Genomic DNA, 12,998 nt, shown 5'->3' with positions numbered 1-12,998 from the left:
CTCTTTGACCCATATTTTCTTGCTAGTTACAACCAAGCACCTATTTACTCTACCCTGTAACTTTTAGGTAGTCTCTGGGAAGTTTTTATTAGAGTAGACATCTTGACTAGGGAGGAGGGAAAGAAGGGAGGGAAGAAGGTTGGTTTCTGAGTAGACAGAGTAACTAACTCCTAGACAAGAATCTGGTAGAGGCAGTTGGAGTAGTAAATAAGTGAGACACAGGTGCCAAAGTGGCAGACTGTATTTTCTCAAGATGGCTGCAACAATATTTCTCCAGCTGTTCTACAAAGTGGCCTCTTATCAGGAAATGGATCCTATTTCTCTCCTCTTGAATCTGGGATGGCCTTAGGACTCACTTGTAACCAAGAGAATGCTGCAGAGGTAATGCTGCATGACTTCTGAGGTGAAGGCAGAAAAGTCCCTGCAGCCTCCCCCTGGTTCTCTTGGGTTGACTGCTCAGCCTCCATGTAAGATGTCTGCCCCCTCCGAGACTGCGGTGCTGGAGACACCATGTGTAGGTGCTCCAGTAGACAGTCCCAGAGGAGCTCACACTTCCACATCCCCACCAAGATGCCAGACACATGAGGAAAATCATCTTAGGCCCATTTGACCAGCCATCCTCCAGCTGAGTACCACTGAGTGACCTGGCCATCTCAGGAGGTACAGAAGAATCTTTTTTTCTCAGAAGAAGCTGAGTCTTGGCCAAATTCCTGACTCACAGAATCGATGGGATGCAAGTTAATGGGTACTGTTCTGTTTTAGGTTACTGTCTTCTGGAGTACTTTGGTATATAGCAGTAAATACCAGAAAAGCCAGGGAATGAATGAATCCTGACCCTGCCTTTTATTCCGAAAGCGAATCAGTCTTCTCAAATAGCTGTCATCACCAGCCAACAAAAACTTCTGGGATCTCCTGAAAACATTTAGGGTGCTTAGTGAGAACCAGTGAGTGACTTGAGTCCTTAACTGTGAATGTGAGGCCAGAGGCCATTGGGAACCCAGGGACTACCCTCAAAGGGCATTGTTGCTGATCTGACCAGTAGAAGGTGTCCCATCGTAGGCCCGTGGAAGCTCACTGCAGTTTGTAGAAGCACAAATCAGAGGTCAGAGGAAGGAAAAGATTCTTCTTGCCCAGCAGATGGTAGAGACCAGAGGCTCGATAAATAGCCATTGTGTGAATTGACTGAATTCAGAAATTGGAAGCAATATTGGTGATACAGTTAACTGAGAGGCAACGGGCAACTGAGGCAATACGGGTCACCATATGAGTTATGATTGGATATGTGATGCAGATCTGTACTCTCCTTCTTCTGAGCATTTTAGTCAGAGTTATCGCAGGTTGGAGAGTTGTGACCAGTCTGCTGGACTCTCTGTGGAGGGACTTTCTAAGGGTTCTGGCCAGGAGTTGAATGTCTTGCCCTCATAAGGTAACCCGGGCCTCTGCCTACCATGAGCATCTTCACTTGAAGGTTCTACTTGTTGCTCACACAGTATTTGCCTTTCTCTTCTCACCATTCTGTGGAACTCATTAAATAAGTGCTCGCACCCACGGATTAGATCCTGTAATCATTTTCAACCATTATTCTAAGCCCTAAATGAAACGTTCCTCTTTTCTGAGCTCACCATAGGCTCTTTTTCCTCAGGACCATATTTAAGATCTCCCATACTAATTTAAACCTATTAATGCCTGAAGGAGAGACTGACTCAAGACCAATGTACAGGCCTTCAGAGTTATCCTGAAAAGGAAATTATGAGATTTCTGATCTCTAAAGCAGCTTTCTTTTACTGGGAGGAGAGATCAGAATCATGTCCTATATTTTCAGAAGGTCTTTTATACTTTTATTCAATGAATATTTTTTTTTTTTCAATGAATATTTTTGAAGCCATAATCCTGACTGAGAATGTGCTTTAAGCTAGATTTTTAAAAGAGTTAAGATTTTGTTGTGCTTTCCAAATGGCTAAAAATTTTATCAAACATCTCATTTTCATTAAACTGATAACAAACTGCATAATCTTTAGAATTATAACTGCATATTTCCCTCATATAAATCTTAGGATTCCCAGTCTCCTGGAGAAATCTCAACTTTGCCTCTATTTTTAGAATAAAGTCGGAGATTTGTTAACTATACTGCAAAGAAACGGTTAAACAAAAGGGCCGTTTACTCATGGATTCAGGCTAATGAAGCCTTGAGTCAAAACACATGGAGAAATTGACTTGAGGGCTAGACAGAATCAATTATTTGTTTCCACGTCAGTTTTGGTTTGGGGAGCCGAATGAAGAGGGATCCCTCAGCAAGGGGTGGGATTAATGCACTGTCAGTCATCATTAATCACTTCAGTACCCCAAATCGCCTGTCTTCAGTCAGGACACCTTTGTTTCACACGCGTTTCTCCATATTCTTGACTAATAGTATACGTACTAATTAGTCTACTGGTAGACTAATGCATGTTCATTAACACATACATTATCATCTAAATACTTAAGAGGGACTGCTAAATCACTTTTCAAATGTGGTATTATGTTCAATTATGCAGTCATTTGAAGCTAAATTTTAAAAAACAAGCAGTGCCGTTTTCAGTGGTTTATATGCCTCCTTGTACGCTAAGTTCCTTGAGGGCAGGATCTGGATGATTCATCGTTGTATGCTTTTTGGTGCCTGGCACAGTGCCTCGCACACTGCAGTGAAGTAAATAGTTTTGGAATGAATGAAATGAAGCCTCTTTGAAGAGGAAGGGGTGGATTCCACGTGAATGCGTAGACTAGTTCTCTGACAACCATGTGATTTAAAAGGAACACCCGTACAGTCCTGCATAGTTTGCAAGCACTTCCGTACATTTATCGTCTCTAAGCAAGCGTCAGTAAGCTTATTGTACGCACAGGAAATTGATTTATAGAGAGATTATGGAATTCACCTCAGATTTTCTGATTCTCTAGTTCATGGAATTAAAAAACAAAGCCACACACACAAACAGAATGATCTCCCAAATTCATTCAAGAGGCCCATGTTTTTAATGTCTTAATCTACCTACCTCATTATCATCAAAGCTCTATCTACAGCGGGAGAACATTGGACATCATATCTAAACTATCAGCTCCTTCAACGGCAGCTAGATATGCCCGTACGCCATCCCCACAGAACACACAGAGTGGCTGATGGGATCTGATGTGGCTGATCCCGCTGGCCCAATTAAAATCTGGTGCTTAGCTCTGCAAACACTTAATCATCAGGTACGATGTCAGGAGACAATGAAAAATCAACTCTAGCTTGTAAAACCTAAAGACCTCTCCAAAAGAAAGCTGAAATTAAGTATTCTTGCCCAGAAATGTTTGCGTTCCTTGCAACATTAGGAATATGGTAATAAGGTAAAATTCTCCATAATGTTACTTATTTTGACATGCTTTTAAGCATCATATAAATACACTTATCATCAAAATGATGTAAAGGCAGTCAGCACCCAGGGCAGAAGAATGCGCTCACCATCCTCCCACCGCTGGCCGTTCTGCCAGCAGGGCGTGAGTGGCAGGTGGAGCAGAGGGCAGAGCGGGCTGGGGAAAGTTGCCTCCCCCTTCTGTGAATCAAAGCCAAAAAAGGTTCCTCATTGCTGCTGGGTCTTTGATCTCTTGCTTCCTATTTTTAGAACCCTTCTGTCCAGTATCCTCTGCCCCATTGCCATGACCTTTCATGACACACTTCTCTTGGTGGTTATTTTGGGATCCTATTCCTTTCCCAAAGTATTACTACAGCTAGAATTAATGTATGAGGTAGATCAGCACAAGTCTTTGCTTGAAAAAGGACCCAAAGGACACGTTCCCACATGAGGGTGAGGGAGCTGGTGTACAGAGAACAGATTCATCATCCATATTTTTAGTCATCAAAGCATTCTAGAAGGACCAAGGACTTAACGTAGCAGATACCACAACCTCACAAGACAGCGTTATCTAGGTGCACAATCTGGGCATGTGGATTTTGAAACTGTGTCCAGCACAGCTAAAGGGGTATAAATGTGTGTGTTGTTTAAGGGGTAGAGAAAGGAGAGACAACCATAAAAAGGACATAGGATTGATCACTTCAGCCTTCTTTTCCAGACTTTATCTCTCCCTAAATCTACAAACCATATTAAAGAGTCAGTGCCTACAATGAGGGAAGGGCAGAGAGATCAAGCATGCTTTGACCGCTCAGTTTCCCTTAGAAAAGTATTTCTACACAGAATTTTTCAAAGGAGAACAAAAGTTCCCTTGCCAAAAATAAGAAGGGCACATAGATCCAGGGAAAAAATTCCTTGTGGGTGAAGACAGAGACATCTTTTATGTTCATCACTATACCTTCTGTGTCAAGTATAGTGTTAAATAGATAGCTCTACTAATGAGATAATTTGATGTAACGATAACAGCTAACCTTTATTGAACACCTAGTATAAGGCTTTGTGACAAGCACTGTTCTACAAGATCTGCATAAAGTAAACCATTGAATGCTTACAACGAACCTGTGAGATATGTGCTTGTATTGTTCCCATTTGAGAGATGAGGATACTGAAGCGTAGAGAGTCTAGGTATTTCATCCCAGGTCAAAGAGCTCTTAAGTGAGAGAGCCAGAATTCAACATCAAGCACTTTGGGATCTAGAGTTTATGCTTGCAGGGTAAAGAAATGGGTTTTGTGCCTCTGCTACAACCATGAGGAATTGGAAGAAACAGCTAAACCTAGCATTATGGCTTGAATCGTATCCTCTCAAAATTCATATGTTGAAGTCCTAACCCTAGTACCTCATAATGTGACTATATTTAGAAACAGAGTCTTTAAAGAGGTAATTAAGTTAAAATGAGATCATTATGGTGTAGTCCAATTAAGGGTAATCCAATATGTCTGGTGTCTTTATAAGAAGAAATGGATACAGACATGTACACGTATGTATGAAGACACAAGGATCACCATCTGAAAGCCAAGGAAAGATGCCTCAGAAGAAACCAACCCTGCTAACACATTGATCTTGGACTTCTAGCCTCCATAACTGTAAGAAAATTGCTATTGTTTAAGCCACCTAATCTGTGATCTTTTGTTATGCCAGTCCTATCAAACTAATACGTTCAGTGTTAAAGTGTAAAATGGAAACCAAGGAAAATGCATTTGGTCCAAACGAGTCAAAATAAATACAACAATTCAAGGCAGAAAGTTGCTTCCCTTCCATGGACATGGGTTGACCAGTTATGCAACTGTTGCAAGTTCCCAATTAGGTGGGAGGTGCTGTCAGGACATTCCTTTCGATGTCCCAGACAGCTTCACTCTCAGAGGATCCTTAATGAATACAAAGGCTGAAAAATGTGACTCCGCTTAGACTTCGTGGAGGGTATATGATTTCTATATCTGTAGATTTTCTTGTCCCCAGGTATTGCCACGTTCTGAGTAAAGCCCTTTCTTTACTATACACTCATTTATCAGATACCTCATATTGCAAAGTAGTTTTTAGTATAAAAGTTATACTAAAAGAAAATAAGGAGAGGGACTTCCCTCGTGGTCCAGTGGGTAAGACTCCACCCTCCCAATGCAGAGGGCTGGGGTTCGATCTCTGGTCGGGGAACTAGATCCTGCCTGCATGCCACAACTAAGAGTCAGAATGCCACAACAAAGATCCCATGTGCTGCAACTAAGACCCAGCACAGCCAAAATAAATGAATAAATGATTAATTAATTAATATTTAAAAAAGAAAATAAGAATATAAAAATCAGCTGTAATCCCATTATCCACAGATAAATGCTATTAACAAAGAGTGAATATATATACATATGATCTTTATATAAAAGTGATATCTTGATGTGTATAGAATTTTTTGTCCTACTTTTGTCCTGCTTTCAATTAACATTGTTTTGAGAGTTTTCCCCCAAGTTATTAAATAGTTTTCATAAAACATGATTCTAATGGCTTCATCATATTCCTTCCAAGAGATTATGCTATAATTTATTAAATATAAACTCAATACTGGCAAGGATATTGTGAAGCAGGCACTCTCCTAAACTCTTGGTAGAAGTAGAAAATGTTATGACCTTCTGGAAAGCAGTTTGACATTACAGATCAATATCATTAAAAGAATTCATACCCACTGCTCCAGTAATGAAAGGCAAAAGAAAAGTGTAAACCTTCACCTACTCAGTGAAGCCATCCTAGACCATCTTCTTTAAATTGCATTCCTGACATTCAATGTTGACTAGTAAGTAGAGAGACCTCAGTGACATCCTAGGTCATTCAATAGAGACACCAGCAGTCACATCTTAGCAGTAAGCCTGAACTATCTCTTGAGTAAAGGATTCTCTAGACCTGCCCTAAGAAAGTATAAGGCTTTGAATGGGTCAAGCTCATCTGCATGTAACTTAAAGACTTGCCAAAACAAAGCCCCACACTATTTAAAGAAAGAAAAAAAATCCAGAAACTCAACAACATAATATTTATAACAGCTTCCAAGTAAAAAATTACTAGACATGTCAAGCAGCAGGAAAATGTGATCCAGAATCAGGAGAAAAAGTAATCAATAGAAACAAACCTAGAAATTACAGGGATACTGAGACTAGAAGATAACATTAAAACAGCTATTATAACTATGTACAAGTATTTAAAGTAAAACATAAACATAGTGAGAAGAGAAGTGGAAGATATTTTAAAAAGAATCAAATAGTTTATTTTTGGACCACAATGAAATCAAACTAGAAATAAATAACAGGATGATACCTGGAAAATATCCAAATATTTGGATCCTAAATAACACACTAAATAACCAGGAGTCAAAATGAAATAAAAAAGGAAATTAGAAAATCCTTTGAGGGACTTCCCTAGTGGTCCAGTGGGTAAGGCTCCACATTCCCAATGCAGGGGGCCCGGGTTCAACCCCTGGTCTGGGAACTAGATCCCGCATGCATGCTGCAACTAAGAGTCCGCAGGCCACAGCGAAGATCCTGCATGCCCCAACTAAGACCCGGCGCAGACAAAATAAATAAATAAATAATAAACAAATAAATATTTAAAAAAAGGAAGTCCTTTGCAATGAATGAAAATAAAAGCATATATATCAAAATTTGTGGGAGGCAGTTGGAGCATCTATAGGAAAATCTACAAAAGCAGAAACTAACACACCTTTGTAAAGCAATTATACTCCAATAAAGATGTAAAAAAAAATAAAATAAATGCTTATAATAGAAAGAAAAAAGACCTTAAATCAATGATCTAGGCTTCCATATTAAGAAACTTGACAAATAAGAGAAAACTGAACCCAAAGTAAACAAAACAAAAGAAATAACACCGGATGGCACACCACAAACAATGGGGGGATCAAATTAAACAATACTCTAAAATGCTACCAAATGTAATGGGATCCTAGGACACAGTCCTCTTGCCCAATAAGTTCTCCTTTCCTGTCTACTTCCAATGTGGTCCACTGCCTAGGAGAAAGGCTTCAAGTAACTGGGCTTACCTTTAAAACTATATAACAGAAATCCTGGGATTCACTATGCACCATTTCTGATAAGGCCAAGAATATAATTCACACATCCATTACTTATCATCAGAATGCCAGATGATGTAAGATACCTAAAAGGCCATAAATAGACATCAGGAAGCCTGGATTGCTTACCAAAGGGAAGAGGAAAGGCATTCAAAACAAAACTATCCAACCCCTTATTAAGGAGAGGTTATCAGAGGACCCTCCAGGCTCACGCTGATACTATGTCCTAAGCATAGTCGGTTAAAGCAAGCAGAGAAAAACATAGCCTGTTCTTTCAAGCTTTGCAGAAGTACTGGAAGCTCCAGGAGCAACACCATCCAGTACAATGAGAAGACCTCACCCCTAGTATAGGGCCATGTTCAGACAGGGATCCAGAAGCAGTTTTGGTGCACTGCACCCTTGTGAAGGGACACAGTATTGCATACACACATTATTTACCCATGCTCTTACCACTCTAGACTATGCTGTCCTCAAAGTCAGGGACCACATCTTAGTCACCTTTATATCCCTAAACCCTAGCATGGTGCAATCATTTAATAAAAGTCCTTTAAAAGGCAAGCGGGAACCCCCCAGAAACCTAAAGGGGTTATAGATAACACCCAATGTGACAGCCTCGAGACTCAGAAAACAAGCCTCCAGATCCAAGTTGAAACCAAAGAACAGAGGCTTATTACCTCTTTCCTGAGTTCAATTTGCTTTTTAAAACATTTAAAAAATGGACTTGTTTCCAGCCTTCAGTGAGCATTTGGGTGGGACTGGGTTTTACCTTAACTAGTCTGCCCATCTTTTTCCCACGGTGTTCTGGAAGAAAGCAGAGAGTGGTGACTCAAAACTTGGCACCATTCTTAGTTCCTCTGTGCCGACACCAGTTTGCATTCCAAAAGAGAGATGCTTACAAAGGATCAAACCCTGGATGCCCTGGCCCTAGGACGTGGTTCACACTATGAACTTTCCAACATGATGCTAAATTAGCTGCATTTGGTTCCAGATGGTTAATGCGTAATAAGTGGAGAGGTGACTTCAAGTGGAAATTGTCTCAATTCTCACTTTATGTCACTTCAGAAGTCTTTCCTGAGCTTGTCCCACACCCACCCTCATCCCCTACCTGCTTCCTTGGCCACAGTTTTTCGGATTGCAGGCCCTTGAAAACAGTGTTTGCAGGATGGCCCAACTATGAAAGTAGCCCTTTCTAGCCACATCTCCTGGCCTGAGACTCAAGGACTTCTCTATTCAAAATAGCAGAGCAAGGACCTAGAAAGTGCAGAAAGCCCAGAGAAAAGAAAGGTGAATGGAGTCCGGGTGAGCGGTGCTAACAAGAAAAGATAATGAATCCACAAGAATGTCATAATTCACTATGTTCTTCTCATTCCATCCCCCCCCAACCTTCCCTCCCCCAACACACAAGCATGCACACTCACACACACTTCAGTGCATTTGTCCAATACCCTTTTCACATAGTCCTCTAACTTCCGAATTTCCACTCCCTTTATAAGTGTCTGCTCTTTTTCTGTATTCTTTTATTGTTACCACCTTGCCTTTATAGAGCCCCAGTATCACTTTAGTGCAGCCTTAGACTGCCATGGCACTTCCCTCTGCCCTTGAAACATAGAATCCTGAAATCATACCTCCTTCATTATTTCCAATTAAACTCCACATCCTGAGGAACGTGTCCTCTGTCCCTAGAAGGCAGAAATCATGTATATCTAAATCATTCTACATAGTGCCTAGCAAGGAAGCAAACGTAAGTGCAGGCTTAAGATCACTATGCCTGTTCTCTGATTATAATGATGATGACAATGATCCCATTCACTTTAATTTGCACCTCCTTTTAGAAGCCAGGCTCGCCAGTGAGTGGCTCAAAAACTTCAACATCAATGGATCTAAATGTGCTAAGAAAAGGTAAAAGGGCTGACTCTATAAAGCAAGGTGGTAACAATAAAAGAAAATAGAAAAAGAGCAAACACTCGTAAAGGGAGTGGAAACTCAGGCAGTCAGGATGGTGTAGCAGAAATGGAGAAAGGGCACAGGCTTTGTGTCTGGACACAGTCAGATAGGTCTGGATTGGAGTCCTTATTTGGTCACATTCTAACTGCTTGATCTTGGGCAAGTTGTTTAACTTCTCTGGACCCCGACTTCCTAAGCTTAGAAAGATGTTCAAAATGCTCGCCTTAGAGGATTTTCTTGAACATTAGGTGAGATAACCTCTAAGGCATTTGGCTCATGTCAGTTGCCCTGTAAATGTCAGTTCCCTTCCCTCCCACCTCAGAAAGAAGGATCCATAGTGATAATTTCCAACAGCACCCACGGGGATGGTCCTCTCTGTGATTAATGCATTTTCAGAGGCTCATCCTAAGTTTCCCACTTTTAGGTTTTGTCTGTTGTGTCACGAAGATGCCCATGTTCTCTGCAATCACCAGCTTCAACGGCAACATACATGTTAGTGCCTGTGTATAACTGGGTCTCACCTCTCCCATCCATCAAAAAATACAAACTGAACAAGACCTCATATCTTTAAAGGGGGGACTCAAAGTTAGACATCCCTTGTCTGTACTCCCAGAGCAATTTGGCCACACTGTACATAGAACATAGATCGCTATATTGTATTATGTGTTTAAGCATCTACATCTAGATCTCCCCTAGGCTACGAGAGCCACAATGGCAAAGTCTAGATATTATTTCTCTTTGCATTGCCACCTAGCATGAAGCCTGTCATTCATATCATATTTATAGGATTGAACTGAACCATCATATCCTGGATCCGCAGTGCTTTGGTATATATACCACACTTTATAATTCCCCCAGCAGCATTTCCCAGAGCCTCAGAAGGTTCAAGCATTGAACACATATTGTCTTTTTCCTTTAAGAATTGACTGTTTAGGTGATCAAAAGGAACAAACTTGCAGTTATAAAAGAATATAAAATAAATAAATCCTGGGGATGTAATGTACAGCATGGCTAATAATACTGTATTGTATATTTGAAAGGTGCTAAGAGAGTAGATCTCAAAAGTTCTACTCAGCAAAAAAACAAAACAAAACAAAACAAAAACTGTAACTATGTGAGGTGATGGATGTGAACTAGACTTACTGTGGTGATCATTTCCCAATATATACATACATTGAATCATTATGTTGTACGCATAAAATTAATATAATGTACGTCAATTATATCTCAATTTTTTTAAAAGTTAGAAAAAAGTACCCCCCAAAAAAACTGACTGTTTAAAAATAGCTTTGTTTTTCTTTTGAAGGCTAAAACCTAATTAAAGGAGAGGGGATAAAAAAAAAACATCAGAGAAACATCTGGGACTAGCCTCAAATTGCTCCATGCTTTTTATTTTTTGCCATAACCTTGGGCACCACACCCATGCCCACATCCAAGACTCAGGGACACCTTGCACAAGGTGCACAGAGGGAGTGCTTGGGGGGTGCCTGGAGGGCTCCATGCTGAGCAGCTGTGATATGAGGGTGACCATGGGCCATGGGCGGTAGCAGCACCATTTGCCTCAGGTAATAAAGTCAATGGTGATGACTAAGTTAGGCTAGAAGTATCTCTCAGTCTCTGAGTTCCTCCTCTGCTCTGACACATCTCTTTCTCTTCAGAGAAAACAGGAACAAGCTCAGGCAAGGCTCCCTGAGGAGGAAACCCTCTTTTATTATTTGACTCATTCATTACCAGAATCTCCTGAAGTAAGTGGGGTCCACAATGACCGAAAACACAGATAAGCTCGCATTTAGAAAAATATTTAAGTGAGGAATCCACAATCAGTTTTTAAGGGGAAGTCAAGAAGTTGGGGGCAAGTGCTTAGACTTTAAGATGGATTTCATGGAGGGCAAATACCATGTTCTTCCTCAAAAGAATGGTCTTTGGAGACAGACACTCTGCTCCACCTTAATATCTCATATATATATATATATATATATATATATATGAACTGCTTAGCCTTTGGTAGGCAAAACCCAGGCTCCATAGACATAGCGAACCCCATGGCTCCCAAACACTGAGACCAAGTGTCAGCTGGCACTAATCCTCAGGTGTGGTGTTTTGTATCTAGCTGATCTGTGGAGCACTTGAGTGCATGAGCCTGAGTTGGAACAACCCCATTATCTTACAGATGAGGAAACCAAGGCAAAACCTCACATGGCTCAACACTGCTTGTAGGCAAAGTTGCAATTCCGTGACAGGCAAGGCCATTTGAGTGCTTTATTAGATGACTGCTGGAGCCCCAGTGCAAGCCAGGATCCTGGCCTGGGTGGATCTTATAAATCACATCAGTTATATACCGTTTATCAAATGATTTTTTAACTACAGTTCATCAAGTTTTTTCATCTAAAGAATACAGAATATTCTCTAGAGAATAAGTCTAGCTCATTCTATGCTAATTGTAGTAAAAGTAAAGGTAACTGTGGTGCTTGCTGTGGAAATAATTATAATTTATTAAGTACTTACTATATGCCAAGCCTCCTGCTGAGTATTAAACATGTCTTATGCCTTCTTTCACATAATCAGCCCAACTGCCAGAATCCTCCTTTACACTTAATCCTCGGTCCCGCAAAATTTGGCATGAATACATGGCTTCAGTCTCTCTGTAGGATCTATCTGTGTGCTCATGTACTGTGCCCAGATCAAATCCTTTCTAGATGCTGAATGTGGTATGTGTGGTTTTAAGTGGGCAGTTAAGAGACAGGTATCTCTGGAAATAAAACCCAAAAGAGGTGAAGGTTAATTCTTAATCCCTAAATCTGGAACCAACCCATTTGATAGTGACTTATAATTAATATATTTCATATTGCTCAAGCATGTCTAGAAGATAGACTGCAGGGCAGAGTGGGAGAGGTGCCTTCCAGTCCATTCCTTTGAAATGTTTCTGTGTTATCACAAAACAAGAAGTTCTGTAAGGTAAAGGGGCTAGAAATGCCTGGCTTCCTGTGAACAGATGCCAGGTGGAGGAAGTAAACAGATATAGCTCCCACTGGATACGAATGCCCTAAAAATATTGTTTCCTAGCATGCTGCCAAAGGAGTGCCTGCTGCTTACAACATAAAGTCAAGGGGAGAAGTAAGAGGGAGACTGAGTGGTGTTTGGGGAGTGTGGAAAGTAGAAAATAAGAAAAAGACACTGATTCCAATTTTGTTGATAAAGTGTAAACTCTTACAACTGAGTCAAGTGACAGCCATGATTCTTAAACAAATGAGAATCTAGTCAAACTGACAATTAAATGGAGCCCACGGTGCTACTCCTTAACATTTCACAAGAGGCTGAGAGTTACAGAATGCCAGAGCAGGACAGGTTCTAAGAGACATTCAGTCTGGAGGTCACAACTGGCAGCTCCCTCACACTGTCTTCTTTGGTTTTCCCAGGATTAACTTTGATGGCATTTTAACATTGTTCTAATTAATTACCAACATTTTTAAAAGTAAAAGCCTTCACCTAAAGATCCAGATCTCTTTAAAAACTGAGAAAACAAGCAAACACTGGACCTACATTTTCACCTACCAACCACTTAGCCCCC

Source organism: Neophocaena asiaeorientalis, unplaced genomic scaffold (assembly GCF_003031525.2).
Source record: "Neophocaena asiaeorientalis asiaeorientalis breed wild unplaced genomic scaffold, Neophocaena_asiaeorientalis_V1.1 scaffold546, whole genome shotgun sequence".
NCBI classification, from domain to species: domain Eukaryota; kingdom Metazoa; phylum Chordata; class Mammalia; order Artiodactyla; family Phocoenidae; genus Neophocaena; species Neophocaena asiaeorientalis.
This window is presented reverse-complemented; position numbering follows the sequence as displayed.